General features: G+C 33.5%; 1 protein-coding gene across 6 annotated transcripts in view; it reads right to left on the bottom strand.

Moving 5' to 3' along the window:
• Positions 1 to 22465, bottom strand: part of LOC121735092 (protein sprint) — a 126508-nt gene that overhangs the window by 90283 nt on the left and 13760 nt on the right. For 4 of the 6 annotated variants that reach the window (XM_042125786.1, XM_042125783.1, XM_042125785.1 and 1 more), the window contains exon 1: positions 1993 to 2221. The exons of 1 other annotated variant lie outside the window; for it this stretch is intronic. The gene's annotated coding sequence lies outside the window, so the exon portion shown is untranslated. Of the gene's footprint in view, positions 1 to 1992; positions 2222 to 22465 lie in introns of those variants that run through there. One more of the 6 variants, XM_042125781.1, reaches the window with a different exon arrangement.

Here is a 22465-nt window from a genome sequence, read left to right on the forward strand (position 1 = left end):
TTCACATACAAGAATGTTAATTAAATCTCACATCAATATTATTATTAACGGATATAACTAATCAATCAGGGGAAATGACTTTTGTCACATGCAAAATTAATCAGTACCTACTACCTACAGCAAAAATAGAAATATGACACAAGTAATATTGGCACAGAAAAGAAACTAAGAAACAAGATACGATTACATATCTGTATCCCAGTATCAAAAACCAAATTAAAGGAGACACCGCCAGATAACTGAAACTTTGTCGAACATCGGAAACTCGCAAACAAGATACACGCAGTTTGAATACAATATGCCTAACAATACGAAACTCAATTTACGCAATCCTTACTGATATTGTTTAGATGGGAAAGTATTTCTGTCTGTCTGTTACCTCTTCAAGCTTAACCGGCTGAACATCTAGATGAAATTTGGTAGGGGATACTTTTAGAGATGGGAAATGTCATCATAGAATCAAAAAAAAATGACGCGGAAAAAATTGCGATATTGCAGTATAAACACGCAACCATAACTTTAAATAAAATGTGGAATTGGGGATACAATCACATTTGTAAGGAATTAATCCTGCTTCCTAATATAAGGGTTCACTAAAACAGCGGCTGGGGACTAGACGATCAATTTCAAAGGTCCCCTCACATTATATTCAAATTTCATTTTTGTCTATGGTATAAATATAATACGATCACAATAATATACGATTTTACTAACCAAAGTGTGGTTTTCTGATTTTTTTATTTAGATTTTGCCACTGCCAAGGCACAGTATTAAGTATTACCCTGGTCTCTGGTATTACCGTAGTCTTTGATCTTTTGCGTAGGATTGTTTTTAATTTTAATGACTTTTGTTAAAATATTATAAACAGGTTTTACAAGGTTCCCATTATTATGCCTACACAAATCTATACGTTAAAATATAATTAGTTAATTTACATAAGTTTACAAGAGGATTAACGAAACAAAACGCTTTATTTTATAAATATTATTAGTATCTATTTATTATAAGATATAAAATAATAGTTATTTTAAGAACTATATTGGGTAGTTTTAATCATTAAAATTTTACTATCACACTATAAGATTTACATAAAATGTGGTTGTTTTAACATACTTTATTATTTAATTCCTACAAATCAAATGCCTGAATCTATTTTACTACATAAAGCGTTAACTTTCAAAATTTTTAAAGAAACTTATACCTAATTAAATTGAATCAGTTTCAACTGAGAAAGAAGCCAGTGAAGTGAGAGAATCTATTAGCATTAACATCCTAATTTTATCTTCACGTGCTATTAGACAAAATGTAGAAGCACTAATAAAAGTCGAAAGTGAACTAACCTCGTTTCTGATACCAGAACTGTTTTATAACAACTTACTTCTGTCTACATCAGCGTTCGCAAAGCAAATAAACTAATTAAAATTATTGAGACAGCGTAAAGTTTATTATGGCCCGATAAATTCTAGTGATTTTATTACTTTGTTGAAACGCCTATTAATATCACATTATAGCCGTTATTATAAATCGAGTTTAGTGATATTGTTTTGATCACTAGCATTTCGTTTCTTGAATAATCAGCACTATCAAGTCTATCAACATCATCATCATTGTTTTTACTAAGTTTACTTATAGTTAATATTGCTGAATAAAAAAATTAAAAAATATGATTACAACAGTGAGTGACTTACAATTTTGAAAAACAAAGGTATCAAAATCTTTTATCACCCCAAACTTGAATCGCTCAATGTAGTAAAAATATTATGTACTGTTTAACATATTTAAAGTTGCAGGATATTCAGACGTGATGAAGCCTTCGGAATATTATTAACCTAAATGTAAAAAGCAAGTGTGCACGATTGCAACCATTTGCTAACGTTTAAATCAGAGATAACACTTATCAAAACTGATAAAGCAACTGTGTTGATGATATTACTAAGGACAACAAATACATTCAAAATACAAGAAAAAAAAAACAAAGCAAAATCAAAATACCTTCTACTATAACATGATCCAATCACTTAGCAAAATAAAAAACACAATGCAAAAAAAAAAAAACAACGTGGCACAAAAAAAAACTGAACCGGTAAACAATTTACCATTGAATCCATAAACAATGGAGCACTGCACAATTGACAACAATATCAAATTTTGGCGATGAAATTTGATATGTGTACTATCGAACACAAACACATAACACGACGCTCCGCGCGGCGAGCGAGCGAGGACTGACGGCACCAGACAGTCGACACCGGTAGCCTCGCCAGTCCCACTGCACGCATGCTCGGTGCTAGATGCTATGGGATTCTATGGCATGGTATTTTAAATTAATATTTTTATGGTATTACGAGCTGTCCCGGCAAACGTTTCTTTGCCATATAAACTACGAATAATAAAAACTAAGGAATCGTAACTCCCATACTATTACCGTTTTAAATTTGGTTCCTTTCGATCTGTCATGTAACGTCAGCCTAGTACCGCTCAAGGCCACCTAAATATTGCAAGTGTATTGAAATGTGTAGGTACCTAAGGTACACTTTTTTGACAAGTATTGTGGAGCATGTTTTTGACGGAGTTACTTTTCCTTAGTTTTTATTATTCGTAGCATATAAAGTATTTCACCCATATTATTTTATTGAAGTGACTAAATAAGTATGTCACCATGGCAACGTCCATCGCTATCCCGTCGCACAAACAATGGTCGCCGTCAGTCTCGAGTTGTAATAATTTACTATTATTATTAATTCAACAAATGCACTTATCATTAAAATAAGTACCCAGTAGCCGATTCTCAGACAGACTGAATATGCATATAAAATTTGCTTAAAATCAGTAAATCCGTTTCGGAGGAGTACGCGGCCTAACATTGTGACACGAGAATTTTATATATAAGATTTATTTGAATTGTATAAAGATCTAGTATTGCAATGCAACAATAACTGCTCAGACGAAAATCAATAATTTAACTGTAATTAATTAATGAAGATTTTCACATAAGCCCCGTAAATTATTGTCAGTCAAAATTTTCGTTGAATGAAAGTTTATTCATCATTAAAATGATATTATGTTTCTGAGTGCGACAGTAAGACAATATTAATTTAAAGGCTAGATAAGTATAATTAACGACGGTAAAAGATTTCCCAATGAGTAAGTTTTACTTGGGTAAAAATTAGAAAATTTCAACTTATTTTATTTTAGGATTTCCTTATTAATTGTTTTCTTGTAGCAGGTATAATTAAGGTTGTGTATTTATAATACAAGATGTTATGTAGGCAATTATCTAATTATAGAAGAAAAATGACCTTTTTACTATACGAACGTGTCTTAGTGTTTTTCAATATGCAGGACTTTCATTATGCACAAATATATCATCGACATTCAAAGGTTATACAAAAACAAACTATTTTTCACCTGCACCGCTAAGGTCATCTATCACACCTGTCGTATTAGTATATATTAGTGTCTATTTCATCATATTATTAGGTGCAACAATTATGTTGTCTTATTTAATTATTAAGTACTACAGTATATCCTCTTTTGCAATCTTACATTTATTTAGTTTTATTATTCGTAGGCTTGAAATAAAACCTGCCTAAACTAACAAAGTAATTGAATTATTTAATAATTCTTCTGAGTGTGTCCTTCTGCAGGTATCGTTTAGTTTATACCTACCATAATAATCATTTTGAAGCGTGGTATTTGTAACTAAATATTTAGAAAAAAGTACCCATTCTTCATCATTGAAATTCGAAACACCCTTACCATTATTGATAGTAAAAACTTCATTAATTTAAAAAATTCTGACTGTTGCAATTTATTTTCCAATGTAACTGAAGCATTTTCTAGTGTACGTGCTCTTAGTATGACATCAGCTGTTTTTACAACACGAGACAATCATTCAATTTAATTAATTACATCATTATTGCATCTCAGAAAGTCAAACTTTCACCATACAATATGGGTTTCATAACGAAAGCGAATATTGTCAACAATTTCTATATCACAATTCACAATAGAGATGTGATTCACATACGCCATTGTTGCATAGAAAAGTATACAATTTACATTATTAGTAATCTGTAATCTTAATCATCAAACACTGTCATAACATCTAACTTGGTTCTCACACTAGTACATTACATCAACATGTTGTATGCGGTATATTTAGACAATATTTTTGAAAATATTTTATGTGCATTATAATAATATTAAATTCAAAATATTATATTAATTTTGACTTACCCCAAACAAAAAACAACAAGTAATATTTTCAAACATTCCAAAACTAATATTGAAGAACAACAAATCTTCATATTACCAACCTTGTGTCGAGTTAATGCTTGATTAATTCACAAGGGTACCTTTTACTCCCTTAAAACCCGCACAATACGGTTCCTGTCAAAAGTTGTATGAAACAACAATAAATATACCATCTAATTGACATAACAAACTTTTCATGGGTCAAGTCCCTTGACAGAAGCAAAACTGCGATTAATATTTAAAAAGATACCGTCTATTCCAGACAACCTCGTTTTTGTGCAATTTGTTAAGCGCTTTTGTGAAACAGTCGTAACTCGTAGTGTATAATCAAAGCTCGTAGCTTAATATATTTTTAGGACAATACCTATTATTAATTAACACGACTGTTCAATGTGCTCAATTATTCCAAACAATATAAGTAATAAATAATTAGAAAATGTACGAATTTTATGTTTTTAACACATAACTAAAATTTCTTCCAAAGAAATAGTTTTGCTTTTATTTACTTGCATATTTTAACTTTCTATCAACATATTGAAATTAAGTACTAATTTGTCATTATCAAAAGAACATTGATTTAAATAATTGAGTTATGTATGTAATAGAAATAAAGAAGCAAGCATGGATTAAGCCGTCACTTTGAGATGACGGTTCAGTGAGGTTATTCAAATTTAAATCCAATATTCCAACCCAATTTAGGTTCAGAACTCCGAGATGACTCCCAATTTCCACACACGATCAAGAATTTGTCAATCATCGGATATGAATATTCAACAAAGGTCTACGAAAGTTCAAAGTAACGTTACCGTACAAGACAAACTCATCTATTGACGTTTAACGAACAAACACTGTCGTGTTGCAGCAAATATATCAAACGGCACCGATATCGCTTGCGGCGTACTTGTTTATATAAACATTACAGAGCTGTAATAATAAAAACGCAATGGAAGCGCGAATTTGCGGCTTCTCTCATGTAGTAAACAAAAAGTAGGATTGTGTTACTCAGTTATCGAAATATTTATAATAATATCTCGATATTTGAGTAACAGAAGGTTACAGCTTCCTTTCCCAGTGCGCATTGGACAAGAAATGACTAGAAAAATAATTTTAAATACTTTTAAGTGAAGTTTCTTTTATTAAAGAAACAGTAAACACTTAGGCATCCATTACACGCTCATGCAAGCGACAGTCAATTCCGTCAATCATGAATTATGTTTGACTGATGGTGACTGATGGACTGACGAATGGTATTAGACGGTCACTCAATTCTCTTCAGTTTTATGTCAGTCAAAACTCAAAGCCAAAATTTTCAAAAGTATACGTTTCTAATTTTTTTCCTATTTTGTCAGATGTGACAACACTCACTCAAAATTCGTGACTGATGGTTGCATGATGCTAAAATCAAAATATCCAGATTTTCGTCAATCAACTTCATGCAACCGTCTGTCACGCTCACACGGCAGTTTATCCATCGGTTATAGCCATGACTGTGGTAAAACTGACAGCAAAACCTATTGTGTAATGGATACCACCACAAAAGAGTGTAGAAACGTAACATGTCATGAGATACATTTTGAGGTCAAAAGGCCTAATCATGTATCTTATAGTATCAGAAAGTAAATCCATAAAGGTCTCCCCATAGTAAAATCTTGAGTTTGCATTGGCTCGATAAACAGAGAGTAAACAGCGGAAACTTTATTACAAGCTGTCCCTGATACCACAATGTTCATCCCTCGTTATATCCCAACAACACTTTGAGCTTGCGCGTAATCCAACGCTAAGTTGGCTAGAACAGAATCGGTTGATACAGTTGATAAACAAGCAATGTATTGAATATTTTGGAGATCACCGCTATAGATTTTGCTAGGAGAAGAATTAAGGGCTCTATGGAGGCTCTCGAGTTGGAGTTTGCTAATAATATTATATCAATATTAGGTTAAACGAAGCGGCAAATTTCTGAAATAATCATGCGTTAGCTAAATTAGTATGTTCTGAAAGTTTCTTAATACAATATTTAACACATCATAATTTTAAGTTCGACATTCATTCTATGAAGGAAAAGCTTTACTTCTCATTGCACTTTTAAAATATATTTTACTTCAAAACTATAATATTATAATCTATGTTCTTCGAGAAAATAATATGATAGAGTTTCAAAATTCAAAGCAACATTTTGGAACACTCTTTAATACTACATAAATTATGAAAAATTGAAATTCCTACTTGATGAATACATAATATTTAAATTGATAGCATTATATTATATAATATATATATATGAGATAAGGGGGCAAACGAGCAAACGGGTCACCTGATGGAAAGCAACTTCCGTCGCCCATGGATATGATGGGAAGGGAATAGGGGGAGGGTAGGGAAGGGAATAGGGTAGGGGATTGGGCATCCGGTAAACTCACTCACTAGTCACTCGGCGAAACACAGCGCAAGCGCTGTTTCACGCTGGTTTTCTGTGAGAACGTGGTATTTCTCCGGTCGAGCCGGCCCATTCGTACCAAAGCATGGCTCTCCCACGTCAATTTTTTTGCACGTCAAATTGCCCATACTGAGCTTTGTTTACACTATATTCAAAGTCCAAACGGTGAGCTCTACAAAGCTTCCACACTGCTGTATATTGCACAATATTCCATACGGTACCTACCTACCAACTGGTCCAATTTTAAAATTCGAACGTGATCGTTTTAAAATAATGCAGAGAGAATTGATCTGAAATAATAGAGTTGAACTATAAAACCGTAAAGCCATAAACGAAGGCAGCCATCTCGTAAATTACGGACGATTGCTCCACTTGCCATAACCATCGTCACCCAGTTGCGAAGTTGAAAAAAAGTTTTTATGGCACAAAATATCTAGTCTAGATAAAATAAAGTCTACTTGAAATCATCGTACAGTGATGATGAGAGACGTGACATTAAGAGTAAACGTACCTAATGATTGCAATGACTTATCACTCAAAAGTCAAAATACAAGGTCCGAGGTTTTCCACAACAAAAGAAGATTAAGATAATAAGGTTGCTGTAGTAGGAATTGGGATGTGTTGATATCTGTACAGTTCATATTTATTAATAGGTTACCTAAATTATTCACTTAAACTATTTAACGCAAAAATAAACTAAATTTATTTTTACAATAAATACATCTAGATAGTAAGAGTTTACTAAGCTAAAAAACTTAGCTTAACTAAGGTAAAAAACTGTACAAGAATGCGACCACGAAAATGTTATCTAGAAATGATTGGTCTTGTCGTTATAATAATAGGGTAGCAAAAAGTTTTTGTATTTTTGGTATGATAGTCAACCTCTCTGTGTGTGGTCCGACACGCCTATAACTTTTTAAATCCATCTATTATAAGATCAATTCACCTCTTCATTAGTTGTTTTAAAAATATTGTTTTTAATTAATTCTTAGCCTACTTAATCCAAAACTAATTTGCATTAGTTACTTTCCATAAAGCTTGTAAAAATATATAATTTTCAGATTTTACAATTCTTTTTGTTTACTTATATTTAGGTCCTTTATAAAATTAGAATGCTGAGAAATCAACTTTGAAATAAATTCACCAACACATTTTATAGACAATTTTAAAACTGAAACACTAAATATTAGTTTTGCTGTTGCATCGGCGACGATTCTGAACTAGATATTGTGCTCTACTTACAACTTATACTAGTAAGTATCTCTTTGTTATATTGGCGTAGATTAAAGCCTCAGCATAATAGCAGTTCACACTTAAATCCATTTCTTATTGGTTGCTTTCTAATTGCTAGGTGTTTTGCATATAGAAAATTAATTATTAAGGAAGTCATCTTTATGTAATGAATAGGCAGCAATGAATAGCACTTGTATTATCTTAAAACTAATAATTATACTTCTTTTCGTTTCGTTAGAAAGTGTATTTTAAGAAAAACTATTTTCAATAAAATTACTTACTTACATACTTACTTACTGCATGAAATTTTTAACTGCTAGGTTGTACTAGAACATGAAGAGACTTCTTCTTCTCCACTTATTGTGGATATTATTTTGAATATTTATTATATCTCCAGGCATTTTGCTTCCTTGCTTTTTTATTAAATCCAAGGTTCCCTCTAGGAAAAAAAACTAGTAGCGGATCTTCCACACGGGTCACGGGTAGATTTTAATTTGCCACTTCATGGAAAATATGCACGTAGAGTGGCAACATTTTATAAATAATAGTTAATATTCACAAAACTTACAACACCCCTGGAATATTAATTTAACAAAGTGGAACCCCAAAATGGGTCTTTTGTTACCTGAGAGAAGCAAATTCATTTACAAGACTTAAGTTCATAACGGCTTTATTGCCTCGACTTAGGGGCGAGAATTGCATGAATTAATACTTCAAATAAACGGGGAGTATGAGGCATATGTACAGTGGGATAAATTTAATAGACGTCTGCATTATACGTCCCTCTTGAAACTCAGTTATTGATGTGAGGAAGTAAGTAATTTTATAATAAATTATTGTTAATGATAATACTTGTCTTAATCATTGACATTATTGATTAAATTATTAAATATGACACATTGGACAGCTCAAAATTACATATTATTAAGTATAGTCTTGTTTTGCTACCGATATTATAACCGTTTCAAGTAGAGTCATCTCCTACCCACTATTAAAATATTATTTATTTTTTGCATAAACAAAAGAACGATTTATATTTTTTTATATTTAGATATTATTTACTTAGTACTTACTTACAAGTTAGAACTTTATACAATTAGTCATGTCGTATTATTCCTCGATACTATACTATGGTGAGAGCTATCAGCTTACCTGTAACAAAAAAAAAAAAACATTTAATACGATTTACGACGAAAACAATTTTCTATCAGTGTTTCACTAAAGAAAATAGATTTTGTAACAAAAAGTTCGTAACAAATTAAAATTTTAAGGAAAGTTAAAATATAAATATTCAAACGCCTGCAAAACTTTCATAGCAAGCTGCGGTCGGCGCGCGTTGCAACTACGAAACAGGCGCCCATAGAGAATTGTGCTAAAGTCACAGGCGTTCAGACGCTAAACAACAGCAAACATTTACACCCGATTTAAGACTGTATTGTGAGACTATAAATGCTAAAATTGTTTGCGTAATCAAATTTCAATATAGCCTGTATTGCCGGAAACTTGAAACCGCCTAGACGTAGCGTTAGCAACGACAAATGATACGGAAAAGTTATAAATTACCGGATTACTGGATAAATAATATTGTGACTTTTAAATTATCAAACCTAACCATAATATAGGATTATTCTTGATTAAATGATTGTTCCAATAATTGCTTTATTATTTTTTCAATATGTATCAGAATAAAACAAGATATATTCGGTACCAAAAATTGTAGATAAGTAATAATATATTAACTGACACTTTAACTCTTCACATCTGTCTCATTATAAATTACAAAGGTAGATACAATTCTTATCTAATAAAAAATACACCGCATTGAAACAGTACTAATTATAGTATAATAATTGCTGACGCTACAAAAATTAGGTCCTTTGTAATTTTTAGCGAAAATCCTATTGATTTTCGGAACTTTCTATAACATTTTATTTTCAGTGTAGAATTAATTTATTCGTTGAGAAAATTGTGTATAAAAATTGCTACCGACAAAATATGCTTAAAATAAAATTAATTAATTTTAAAGTATATTTTAATCTTTATTAAAAATGTACTTACCTCTTTTTTTATTTAAGTATTTATTTATTTTTTATTTTATTTTATTTAGTACTTACCTACTGACTGATCTGCAAGTCATTAAATACTTAATTCCATTTAATTGAACCTGTCGTCTGGTCACGGGGTCGTTAAGGGAAGGCATTGATGCTGTATCAGCTGTATGATACGAGATGCACAGAGAAAAGCAACACTTATGCTAAGCACTCAGATACGGTTTTGCTCGATCGAGTAATCACGTCGAGCAAAATCCGCGGCTTGGGCTTTCGTCCACACATTCAGCATTGCTCGATAGTTTTACTCTAAATCGATATATTTAATTCTATCGAGCCGGCTCGATGCGAGCCTTCGAGCTGAGTTTGCGGTCCACACAGTATTACTCGATTTGGAGTAAAACTATCGAGCAAAACCGTATGAGAGTACCTACTTAGCGTAACACAGGTAGATCTAAAATGGTAAGTACTCAAAAATATTGCAATAAAGATTTTTTATTACCTAAATAACTGTCAGATATTAATTATTATTATTATATAAAAATACTTAAGACATTCAGTTCGTTCCTATTCCTTGTTCAAAAAGCTTAAACACAAAACAAGATTCAGTAAGTTTAATTTTATGTTAGTAAGTTATAACATTTGAAATACAGAAGGTTGCGAGTCTACTTCATTACATCAATGAGACTCGAAGACTCAAAACTCAAAAGTAGTAAGTAAAGTTAGGGTGGGAAATTAAGAAATCTGCAGTAAGTTGCGTTGATTGACTTAAGGGGCCGGGTGCCATCAAAATTCTCATACATACGTAATACCAAAATCATTTTCTCATACGAAAATATTTAATATGTTTGAAAAGTGTTATTTTTCAGCTTAAAATAGTAATTACCTAGGTTCCTGCGTAAAAAATTTAAGTACTTACTACAAAATATTTAAACACAAAAAAATATTAAAACTTTAAAAAATATTTAAATAAATAGTAAACTTACTACAAAATATTTAAACACTAAAAAATATTTTTAGTGATTAAATATTTTGTAGTAAATTTTTACGCAACTCAAACATGTTAAATATTTTCGTATGGGAAAATTATTTTGGGACGTAAGTATGTATGAGAATTTCGATGGTACCCGGCCTCTTCATACTTAGCAGTCTCAACACCTACTATACTCATTCTAATATACAAAAACATTGTTTTCTTTTCTTACTCTAACCTTGAAAAGAAATTCGAATATTTCAGAATTTCGTTTCCACAGGATATAATATTCAGAGCACAATTATTCGTGGACGAATGAAAGAGACAAAAGCGATAGGTCAATTATAGCTGAATTTCTCCATTATCCACGTCCCGACTATGGTCAAAAGTTATTATATTATAGTAATTAATAAACTCCTACTTAACTATCTATAACAGTGTCCTAGAAGGTACCTACGTGCCATAAGTCATACTCGGTCAAGGCTTTAGACATGACATCAGGGATGGCTTTATGCCAAAACAATCACTTATAATCCACACAACGTAACGTGGAACACTACCACGTGATAATTTGTATGGTTCCGCAAGCTAATTAATTATTATTAACATTATTTAATTCTTTAATCTATACTTATGTTTTCCTAGTTTTCTTAAAGATTTAGATTTAAGATAAGACTAGGCGAATTCCAGAAAGAAATCAAAAAAGTTTGATTCTGTATAGTAAGTTATAGTACTATACTATTCATCGGTTAGGTATTTGTAAGAATCTTTTAAAATAAGTAAAGATCGTCCTTTCTTTTGACATGGGTCTGCACAAAACCTTTGAGACGTCTAATTGAAACAAATATTTGCGGAGATGTGAAGATACGCTTAGTCCTAGAGATCAAAATACAGAATTGAACGAAATAAAGTTTACTATTATATTTATACCCCTATATTAATCTATACTTATATTAAAAATCTGTTATTTTGTTTGTTCGAAAGCACTTATTTTACAATTTTTTGAAAAATTTCAACTGAAAAATATTTTTTTATTAGATAGCAATATATTGAGAAAAATCGAGGCTTAAGGCTATCGTACAATAACTTGCACCTTAGAATTGTATAGTCACGCGAAACGAAATTTTTGTATAAAGTGGGTAAAAGCCTTTTCAATGTTGATCAATATCAAAAAGCTATCAAAGATCTGTAGAGAGTTCGTCAATCTGTACAAAATGATTGAATTCATTTTGAGATCTGATGGTAATAATACTTGACTGATAGCCCATCATGGAAATTTAAAGTGAAAACAAATAAAAACATAAAAGCTACGGTCTATCCCCGAAAAAAATATTATACAATTTGAACGTCAGTTTTTGATGGTTGCGGTTGGCACTCTACAGCAGTTTTTGATAGTTTCAATAAAACCTTCAATAGATTATGCAGCAAATTTGGTGCATAGTTATAGCATAGTGCTTCTCACATAATTCCAAATTGATCGAATTCAATTTTAAATGGACAATAATATAAAAAGTTTGCTGTTTGCATTTTGTAAAGAAAAAGTATCTTCAGACTATGCTAACCGCAGTATTTGAATATGTAAATACATTATAGATTTCCGCGGCTAATTATACAAACTTGTAGCCAGCTAAAGACTTAACTAGTTGCTAACTAAGTTCTGTCGACTTTGCCGGCGTCGCGGCAAAAAATAAAACGCTAAGATAAAATTAACGAACGCGACCCCTATTCGCAGATGAAAATAGATAAATAAAGGATTCTTTAAAACAAAAAATACATTTAAAATATTTAAAAGAGTTTCGCTTCTTGACTTCGTTAAATTTGATATTATACTTTTGGAATTTTAAATGCATCTATCAATATTCGATATATTACGCGTAAGGGATTCAAACCGCAAAGCGACGCGTAGATGCATTTCTGGATTTGACCGACTTCAATTGTGTGAGACGTCATGCAAATCTGTCAATTCAACACTTTAGAAATGCATCGACGCATCGCGTTGCGGTCTGAATTGACCCTAAATACAATCATAACATGGACGTGCAATACTTAAATTATTTAGAAGGTTTAATAACAAAAAAAAACACCCTTCAAATCAGTTAACTGAAAAAGCTGTAAAACAAAAAGCTTTATTTTATTGTTATTTCCTATTCCACAGTTAAACTTTATTCAACTAGGAGGTAGGAACTACCAAATTAATGCAGAAAAGTTCATTACTACAGTCGCTAGTCGGGCCGACAAGCGTTTGCTAACGAGAACTCTACAGTGCATTCACAATTATTTTACCTACCACAGGGCCTGATTACAAACGTCATAAGGATCAATTTCACGGGCACCAGAAGGAAAATTCTGAACATAGTGTAGTGTGGGCTGTATGCGCTGGTTTGTGGAAAAAATGATATTTTTTAATTAATGGGTTAAGAGTTCTCGAACTTTTTTGATTTGATTGAAGATCTGTTATCAAATTTTATTTGGTTATGTGTAGAATCGAGTTCGAATTTTTGCGTTATTTACAGGTTTTTTTAATTAACATAGTTTCGAAAATATTATAATTTTCAAATATTATACTTTGCAAAATGTTAGTTACCCACTTCACCCACTCGTGTCTTCAACTATGTGTAGTTGAGGAGCCAGCGTCTGGGGAACTATTCAAAACAATCCAATTATCCCGCCCATTACCTCCGGAGGACTTTAGACAGGTGTGTCCGGCGCTAAGCCCTAACTTGAGAACTATTTCTAGACGAGATACTCATACATTGTGTAGATACAGCCACGCAGAGATTTAATTGCAGCAGCTTAAAATAGACGATACGAGCTTAAGCTACGAGGTACATTAGCTTCACGGAAATTATAAAACATACGGGAAGCAAGGAACGATGAAACGAAAATTCCAAAGAAACTTATATTTTATTCTAAGGTCCTATTTCGCTTATATTTTATTTTAAGGTCCTATTAGGATCAACTTTCGAGCATGAACTTTAACAGTCGATCGTGAAATTGGGCCCAAAGATCCTAAAATTTAATGCAAGATGAATGCAGTTTTCTTTATTGTTCGTTCATAATATGCGGCAAAGAAATGTCAAAAGACTGACTTTTGGAGTTTTGACCAATCACAACGCGTTTGAAGTACGATTTGTCTTACTCATTTGTGGCATTACGTCAAGTTTTTCTGAAAGATAACGAAATTGTATTTAAGTAGCAGGTACTACTTACTTAGGGCATGTTTCGCCACTTACTGATAATGCCGGATAGGCTATCCACAACTTATTGACAGATAGAGTATTGGACCAAGAGCCTGAACGGCCAGACCTTCCTCCTGTTTTACCTGTTTATGACCTTTACAGAGGTAAGAACGACCAGCAACTAATTTGACCGGACATTTTTGACAGCTGCTTAAAAGTCTAATACTTTAAGATAGTGTGTGATAGTGGCAGCTGGAAGGCGAGATTCCTCCACTTACCTCGAAGAATATAAGCTATGAAATTGAGCTTCACTCTTTCTCGAAGGTCAGGTAGATCTTCAGAACTGTATACTGTATATAACCGCGACCGAAACTCCATAGTTGCTCATTGCTAGTCGGTTTTACCTCCATAAAGGTCACAAACAGGTAAACTTTCATCTTTCCGAAACTGAAGAAGGTCTGGCCGTCGCAGGCTCTTACTCTATAATATATAGAGCAGGGGTCACCGATTAGTTTCGCTCGGGGTCCGTTTTAAGACATGAAAATGACCTTCGCGGTCCACACATTTTATATACAAAATATTTATTAAACAAAGGTAAAATAAATATTTTGTATTAAATTACGGAAATTACAAAGGTATTTTTAGATATAAATGAGAGAAGTAACCATTTTTTGTAGCAAATTATCTCTCTGAAGTTTGGAGTGAAATATTAGTGCAAGCTATAGATATTGACATTAAATCTTGGAGATCTTGAAGTCCTAAGATGAACGAAGATCATCTTCGAACATGCTCGGTCCGCAAACAATGGGTCGGCGGTCCGGATGTGGACCGCGGTCCGCCATTTGGTGACCCCTGATATAGAGTATCTGTCAGATAAGTTGTGGATCCGGCACTTATCAGTAAGTGGTGAAACAGCCCCTTAGTCAAAGGACTAAGGCTATCTTGATAATGTCACAGTATATATTACTCCCAGGCCTCATTAAGTATACGACGCGTATTCTATCAAAGCTCGAGTTGTGGCACTTGTGTTGTGGGCGGTGGCTGGTTGCGCCACAACTGTTCCTTATGGCTGAATCTAGGCTATCAATATTCAATATAGCTAGGTATTTACTAAGTAGGAAGTCGTTGAGAGGACTTCAAAGTATCTTTAACTATCAATCTGCTGATCTCCTGTGAAAGTTCATGTTATTTTAATTGGTCCAATTGTGGTCATAGTTATTGCTCCATACTATCATTATTAATGCGAAAATTTTTCCGTCTGTCTCTTTACGTTTAATCCTTTGAACCGATTTTGGTGAAATTTGCTATGGGATCCCGGAAAATATTTTTTCATTCGAAAGAAAAAAGCTTAGGTAATCTGCGAAAATGAACACCTAGATGCAATTTTCTAAGCATGTTTTCGAAAATAAATAATTTGTAAAATTTTATGTCACATAGACTACGCCTCAGCCTATTAACTCATCCAATTATTAATTAATTAAATCCAGTAATGTCACGCCAAGCATTTGTCAGCTTAATTAATATGCTTTGTCCTGTGCATGGATTGGAATTAGACCACTTGATTCTGTATGTAATAGCACAATAGCGTGCTAATTTGAATTGTAATTACTAATTAGCTATGGTATGTAATTGTGCTTGCTTCATTTATTCTTCATTTAATGTAAACTGTGAAGTATATTCAACATAATATAATTACAAACGGTAGCCTAACTTAATCAAGTAGACAAGTTAAACATTATGTTACACTGCATTGTACAGCTCTGTAAAGTTGTATGAAAATATGGAAACAGTTATTTCATATGAAGAAAGTCAATAATTGTTTTTTTTTTTATTATTTGTACAGTTTTTTAAACTTTTCTAGTTATAAGCAGGACAAAATGTCTAAAGGGTTTCTAATTATGTACTTTACTTATAGAATACAATAAAATATAATATTATAATAACACATACGGTGTTATTATGCAGTGCATTCTGCAAATTCTGCAACAGCAATATAAATTCCATGTTATGGAATATCGCGTGCGTCGGCCAGGACTATGTAAAGTCACCATAACAAATACTTTGCATAGCTTGCATCATGCGATATTTAATTTCAAATAATAGTTGATATTACATTTAATAGAGACAATTTTACGGAAAGGATTTACATTGCTTTAACCTTAAATTGAACCATTTTTTAGATTTAAAATAAATTAGATGAACCGACTGACGTGACTTTCTTACAAAAAATATGTCTTGTCTTTATCACAGGTTAGAAAACTCACTTGACGTACAAGGACAAAATATTGTGTAGCTATGATATTATCTGTATTATGTATCAGTATATGTCGCAGTCGACTGGTTAAAAAGCCATTCAATCAAACAGCTAGCCCTTTGACTAAACGACGCCATTCAATCACACAGCTGTACATCGTTTAGCCGACTTATTGACTGCGACGTTCAACACTACAGCTAGATGACGCTTAGCCAACTGGTTAAATGGTAAATTAACTAAAGTGACCATTAGTTTAGTGCTGTTGTTACACAAGCGTAACTATAACAAGCAGATTAATTGTATTCTAACTCATTTTGAACACAATCGCAATAAATACCTTGGTGATGCATTTCATAATCCCATAATTTCGCATCTAATATTAGTTTAAATTTTGATTCACTCGTATGTGCCCCCTATAATTGCTGTCTATTTAATAATAATACTTGTAGCGTATATTTACGAAAATTATCTTCGATCGCGGATTCTTGGAAATCTATTGTTATCGCGGCCCACTTGGGCTGTTTGGGAGTTGATAGGTGATTAATACAACCACAAAACACCGATTAGTTGACGCCATATTGTAAACAAAACGCACCTAGCGCCGCGGTCAGCTGCTGTGGTGAGCGCCGAACTAATTCAATCAAACGGCGGCTTTTGAATCAGCTGTAGTGTTGAACGTTTTGAGTAACTTAAATATTCAATTAAAAAGCTAGACGTGTGATTGAATGGCGTTGTTCACTCAAAGGGCTAGCTGTTTGATAGAACGGCTTTTTAAACCAGTTGGCTGCGACATATACAATATGAGTATTTTATTAGTCAGTTACTAGATAGGTCAAATAAGTTAAAGGCGAATAAGTTGCCATACTTAGCAGCTCATTCTATTAAGATAACTGCGTTAGTTTTAATGTGTGATAGGTGGGGGAGCGATGGGCAATCAACAAAAATGGTTTGACTTTGACTGGGTGAGCTTGGGTGAAGTTGGATGAAGTTTTAATGGAGTGCAGCGATCTTCGGGCTATGCTTAATTAAACAGTATCTTTGCTATATCATCCATTACTACGTAATATTATGATTAAGTAGTAATATGCCGAAGGTTTCGAGTTATAATTATAGCTGTTGTTAAAAAGTTAAACAAGAATATTACTACCAGGGTTCTCCCATAATGTTTGTATTAATTGTCAAAATTTCCCACTTATTGCAACGAGTAGCAACAGTTTTTTAGGGTTCCGTAGCCAAATGGCAAAAAATTTAACCCTTATAGATTCGTCATGTCTGTCTGTCTGTCTGTCCGTCCGTATGTCACAGCCACTTTTCTCCGAAACTATAAGAGCTAGGTATACTATTGAAACTTGGTAAGTAGATGTAGTCTGTGAACTGCATTAAGACTTTGATACAAGAATGTAAAAATTTATTAAAAATGTTAGGGGTACAATTACTGAAACAAAAAAAATATATTTTTTCATCTAACCTGTGCGTGTGGGGTATCTATGGGGATAGTTCTTCAAAAATCATAATATTGAGGTTTCTGACATCATTTTTTTGTAACCTGAATAGTTTGCGAGAGAGTCTCTTCCAAAGTGGTAAAATGTGTCCCCCCCCTCTCTAACTTCTAAAGTAGGGGCATGATAAGTTTAAAAAGATATATGATGTAGATTATTATAAAAACTACCAACGAAAATTGGTTTGAACGAGATCTAACAAGTAGTTTTTTTACACGTCATTAATGGTTAACCTTAATTTAACTTTCATTAAATGAATTGAAATATGAAAATAAATCAAAAACCTCTTAATTTCATTAAATATATCTTATTGTTGCTGCGGAACCCTTCATGGGCGAGTCCAACTCGCACTTGACCGGTTTATTTATATTGATGACGTCATTTCCGGTCAAATTGGTCTGACACAAATGGGATGTTTATTTAATAATCTCCAGCGCATGAGATCGTGAGTCAATGCAAGCTTATCTTGAACTTCCTTGTTACGTCCCTTTAAGGTCAAGAACCGATCTAATAAATTGTGCAAATGAAAAAGACAGAATATAATATAGTTTTTTTTTTAATATGTTTATTTCAGGCTTCATCAACCCATAAAAATATTAGTAGATGTGTTAGTAACAATACACGACTTAACCTATGTTAGTATTGTTCGTAACAATATTTTAATATTTTATTTTATTTTATTAGATATAGTGTCTTATAAAAAGGTTACATTTGTTATTGATAAAAATATGTTAAGTTGTAAGATACGAACAATAAATAGAGTTGTAGTATAATATGAATTATGAATTTATGATACATGCATGCTGATTTTTTATATCCATATCCATATCCACATACTAATATTATAAATGCGAAAGTCTGTCTGTCTTTCTGTTACCTCTTCAAGCCCAAATCGTTGAACCGATTTTGCTAAAATGTAATATGGAGATATTTTGAGTCCCGGGAAAGGACTTAGAGATAGAATAGAATAATGTCTCGGAAAAATGTACGATAAACTTATTTTGGCGCAATGGAGTTGCGGGTATCATCTAGTAGGATAATTATAATAGGTATGATGACAAGGTCAAAGATTAGCGAATGTTGTTAATAAAATAAAGAAATCACTGTGAACAATAAGTGTTCCCAAAATTACAGCTCGATAGCATTTTTTGTTTTTTTGCTATGCGCCTTCAAAGTTAGATAAACAAGTCGATTTTTTTTTCAATTTCTTAATATTTGTATACCAATCGATAACTTATGCAATTAAAAGCAACTTTTGTTATGAAACCACTTTCATAAACGCAATATTTAATATACCTGTCGAACAAAGTTGTCTCCCGATGCGTGGGCCCCGTGCGAGTTTCTTACGCCGGTTCTTCTCGCCGGGTTAGTTCCCGAACCGGTGGTAGGCATCATGTAGGACTTTCTGAAAACATTTATTTTAAATTTATTCAGAAATAAAACAATTTTGATTTTGATTTGATTTTGATTTTGTACAAACTACGAAAGAGTGACGTCAGTCTTTCGTAGCACTTTGTATGGAGCGTTTCGGGCAGGTCTATTTTATGAGATGTTTGAATTGTCATATCTTGGTGAATTTTTAAGCTATATTTTTAAGAGTCATTCTTTCAGCGATGTTTCTATTTTTAAGGGTCTTTCAATTACCAATAAGAAAAAAAATAGTCATCTAGCCTATTACTAGAGGTACATATTAAAATGTTTTTGTAATATTTTTTGCATTAATTTGTTAGCTCAGAGCACTAGGCGGATTTTGATTTTTTTAAATGAAATAAGGGGGCAAACGAGCAAACGGGTCACCTGATGGAAAGCAACTTCCGTCGCCCATGGACACTCGCAGCATCAGAAGAGCTGCAGGTGCGTTGCCGGCCTTTTAAGGGGGAATAGGGTAATAGGGGAGGGTAGGGAAGGGAATAGGGTAGGGAAGGGAATAGGGTAGGGTATTGGGCCTCCGGTAAACTCACTCACTCGGCGAAACACTTCGTATTTCGAAACACAGCGCAAGCGCTGTTTCACGCCGGTTTTCTGTGAGAACGTGGTATTTCTCCGGTCGAGCCGGCCCATTCGTGCCGAAGCATGGCTCTCCCACGTCTAAATACATTTTGATATACGACCTAGAAAAGTCTACATGCTTTGATGAGTCTGCGAGACGCGGACAACCGCTGGTGGAGTTGCGGTGGGTTGATCGTGCCCGTGACTGTGCCTAGGCGGGGAGTGGAGCACCATGGGGTTTTAGTGGGTGGTTCCTTGGAGAGTCCCACATACCCCGGCTGATGTCCCCAACCGACGGAGATGCGGAATTTCTCCATGTAAAAAAAGGCGGATTTTGATGCAATTACAGATTGAACGAGGAAATAGGACTATTAACTAACAATTATATCTTATAGTTACGGACAAAAAATAATACTAAGGGCCTGTTTCACCACTTCCTGATAAGGCTATCCACCAATTAACTTGACAGATCAAGTATGGAGAATCTGTCAAAAAAGTTGTGAATAGCCTATTAGGCACTTTATCAGAAAGTGGTGAAACAGGCCCTTAGTAAATTTAGAATAAGAACATGTCCGAAAATTTTAAAAATGGAATAATAGTGAAGAATTCAACTGTTTTCGTATTCATGATAGAAATGCGAAAGGATTTAAAACACTTTTAAGAAAACATCTCACCTTTCATAATATGCCAATGAGTAAAACTTGAAATTCTTTGACATGTCTACATTTACACTTTCAAAGGAAGTGGCGAATTCATTTCGTTCGCTAAACTGCGGTTTACTTGTCTGCGAATGATACGTTTAGTGCTTCCCCCTGCACTTGGCGTCATGGCGTGCTTTTTCTACCGTGACAAATTATATATTTCGTGTTTTTGTAAGGAGATACCTTAGTAATGGAACTGCTTTCAATTCTTTATTTTTTGTGAGAACCGTAAATATTTATTAGAAAAGAGAATGTTTTTAAATGTTTGGAGTCTGGTCCAAATTTCCGCCACTAACAAGACCTATATTATAGTAAAAATGTCTACTGAATACTGAGTCATTATAAACAGACCGCAATCGAAAATACCCTGTCAGTGAAAAGTTATGGCTGAATGAAAAGTCGTGTTTTTTACTATTTTGTATGAAAAATATTGTAGATGTAATAAAAATGTATTGAGTTTGGAGTAAATGTCTACAACCAATAACACTTACGTAATGGTCTGCTAAATACGGAATCATTATTACTGAACCGCAACCAAAAATATCCTGTTAGAAAAAAGTTATGACGGAAAAGTTTTCTACCATTTTATTACATAAAATAGTATTTATATAATCCATTGCACTCTTTAACTACTCAATCTATGTTATGTGATGTCGCTTGGCTTTTCCTATTGGGTTTTTACTGAAATAGATGAATATCAATATCAATATTTTCACTCAAAAAATTATTTCTCATATGGTCATAACTTTTTACTGATAGCTTATTTTTAATTTGTCTCATAATGAAAGTTACTCTATATTTAATGGACAATAAGTCAATATGGGTCTCGTTGGTGGTGGAAATTAGGACCACTTTAATCATTCTCCCTTCTAGCTGATCCGACTAGGTTGTTTTGTATAAAAGTTACGTACATTCCTCTTTATTATAAGTACATAAACGTTCCTCTAACTGGAGGCCAGGCCACACTGTGCAGTCGGCTACTATAAAACATTGCAATTTGCAAGTCTTCAAAAACTATACCTACAGAATACAGATGTCTACTAAAACTGTACCTGGTATCTACGAAAACAATACCTAGGTGTCTACGAACACTGTGACTACGAAAACTGTACAAGTATCTGCGAAAACCGTACAGTAGCTCTACCATGACGTGTTTATAGCTCAACTATAGAGCTACTATAGATTTTTCGATACTCAATACCGAGTACCGTAAATTTTTAGTATGGCTACAGCGCCTCTAGCGGTTACTTGCGGAACTAAAATGGCCATACTAAATATTTACGTAGTCGGTATCGAGTATAGACAAATACTTTTTTTTTTATGAAATAAGGGGGCAAACGAGCAAACGGGTCACCTGATGGAAAGCAACTTCCGTCGCCCATGGACACTCGCAGCATCAGAAGAGCTGCAAGTGCGTTGCCGGCCTTTTAAGAGGGAATAGGGTAATAGGGGAGGGTAGGGTAGGGAAGGGAAGGGAATAGTTGAGGGTATGGAAGGGAATAGGGTAGGGGTTAGGGGATTGGGCCTCCGGTAAACTCACTCACTCGGCGAAACACAGCGCAAGCGCTGTTTCATGCCGGTTTTCTGTGAGAACGTGGTATTTATCCGGTCGAGCCGGCCCATTCGTGCCGAAGCATGGCTCTCCCACGTATAAAAATTATACGTGGGAGAGCATTATACTGTACAAATCTCCGAAAAGTGCAGGTACGTGTACGAAAAGTGTACATGAGTCTACGAGAACCGTACAGGTGACCATGAAAACTATACAGGTGTCTACGAAAACTATGCAGATGTCTACGAAATATGTACAAGTGTCTACGAAAACTGTATAGGTGTATAGGAAAATCGTGCAGATGTCTACGAAAACTGTATAACTGTCTACGAAAACTGTACTTGTGTCG

Source organism: Aricia agestis, chromosome 16 (genome assembly GCF_905147365.1).
Source record: "Aricia agestis chromosome 16, ilAriAges1.1, whole genome shotgun sequence".
Lineage (NCBI taxonomy): Eukaryota > Metazoa > Arthropoda > Insecta > Lepidoptera > Lycaenidae > Aricia > Aricia agestis.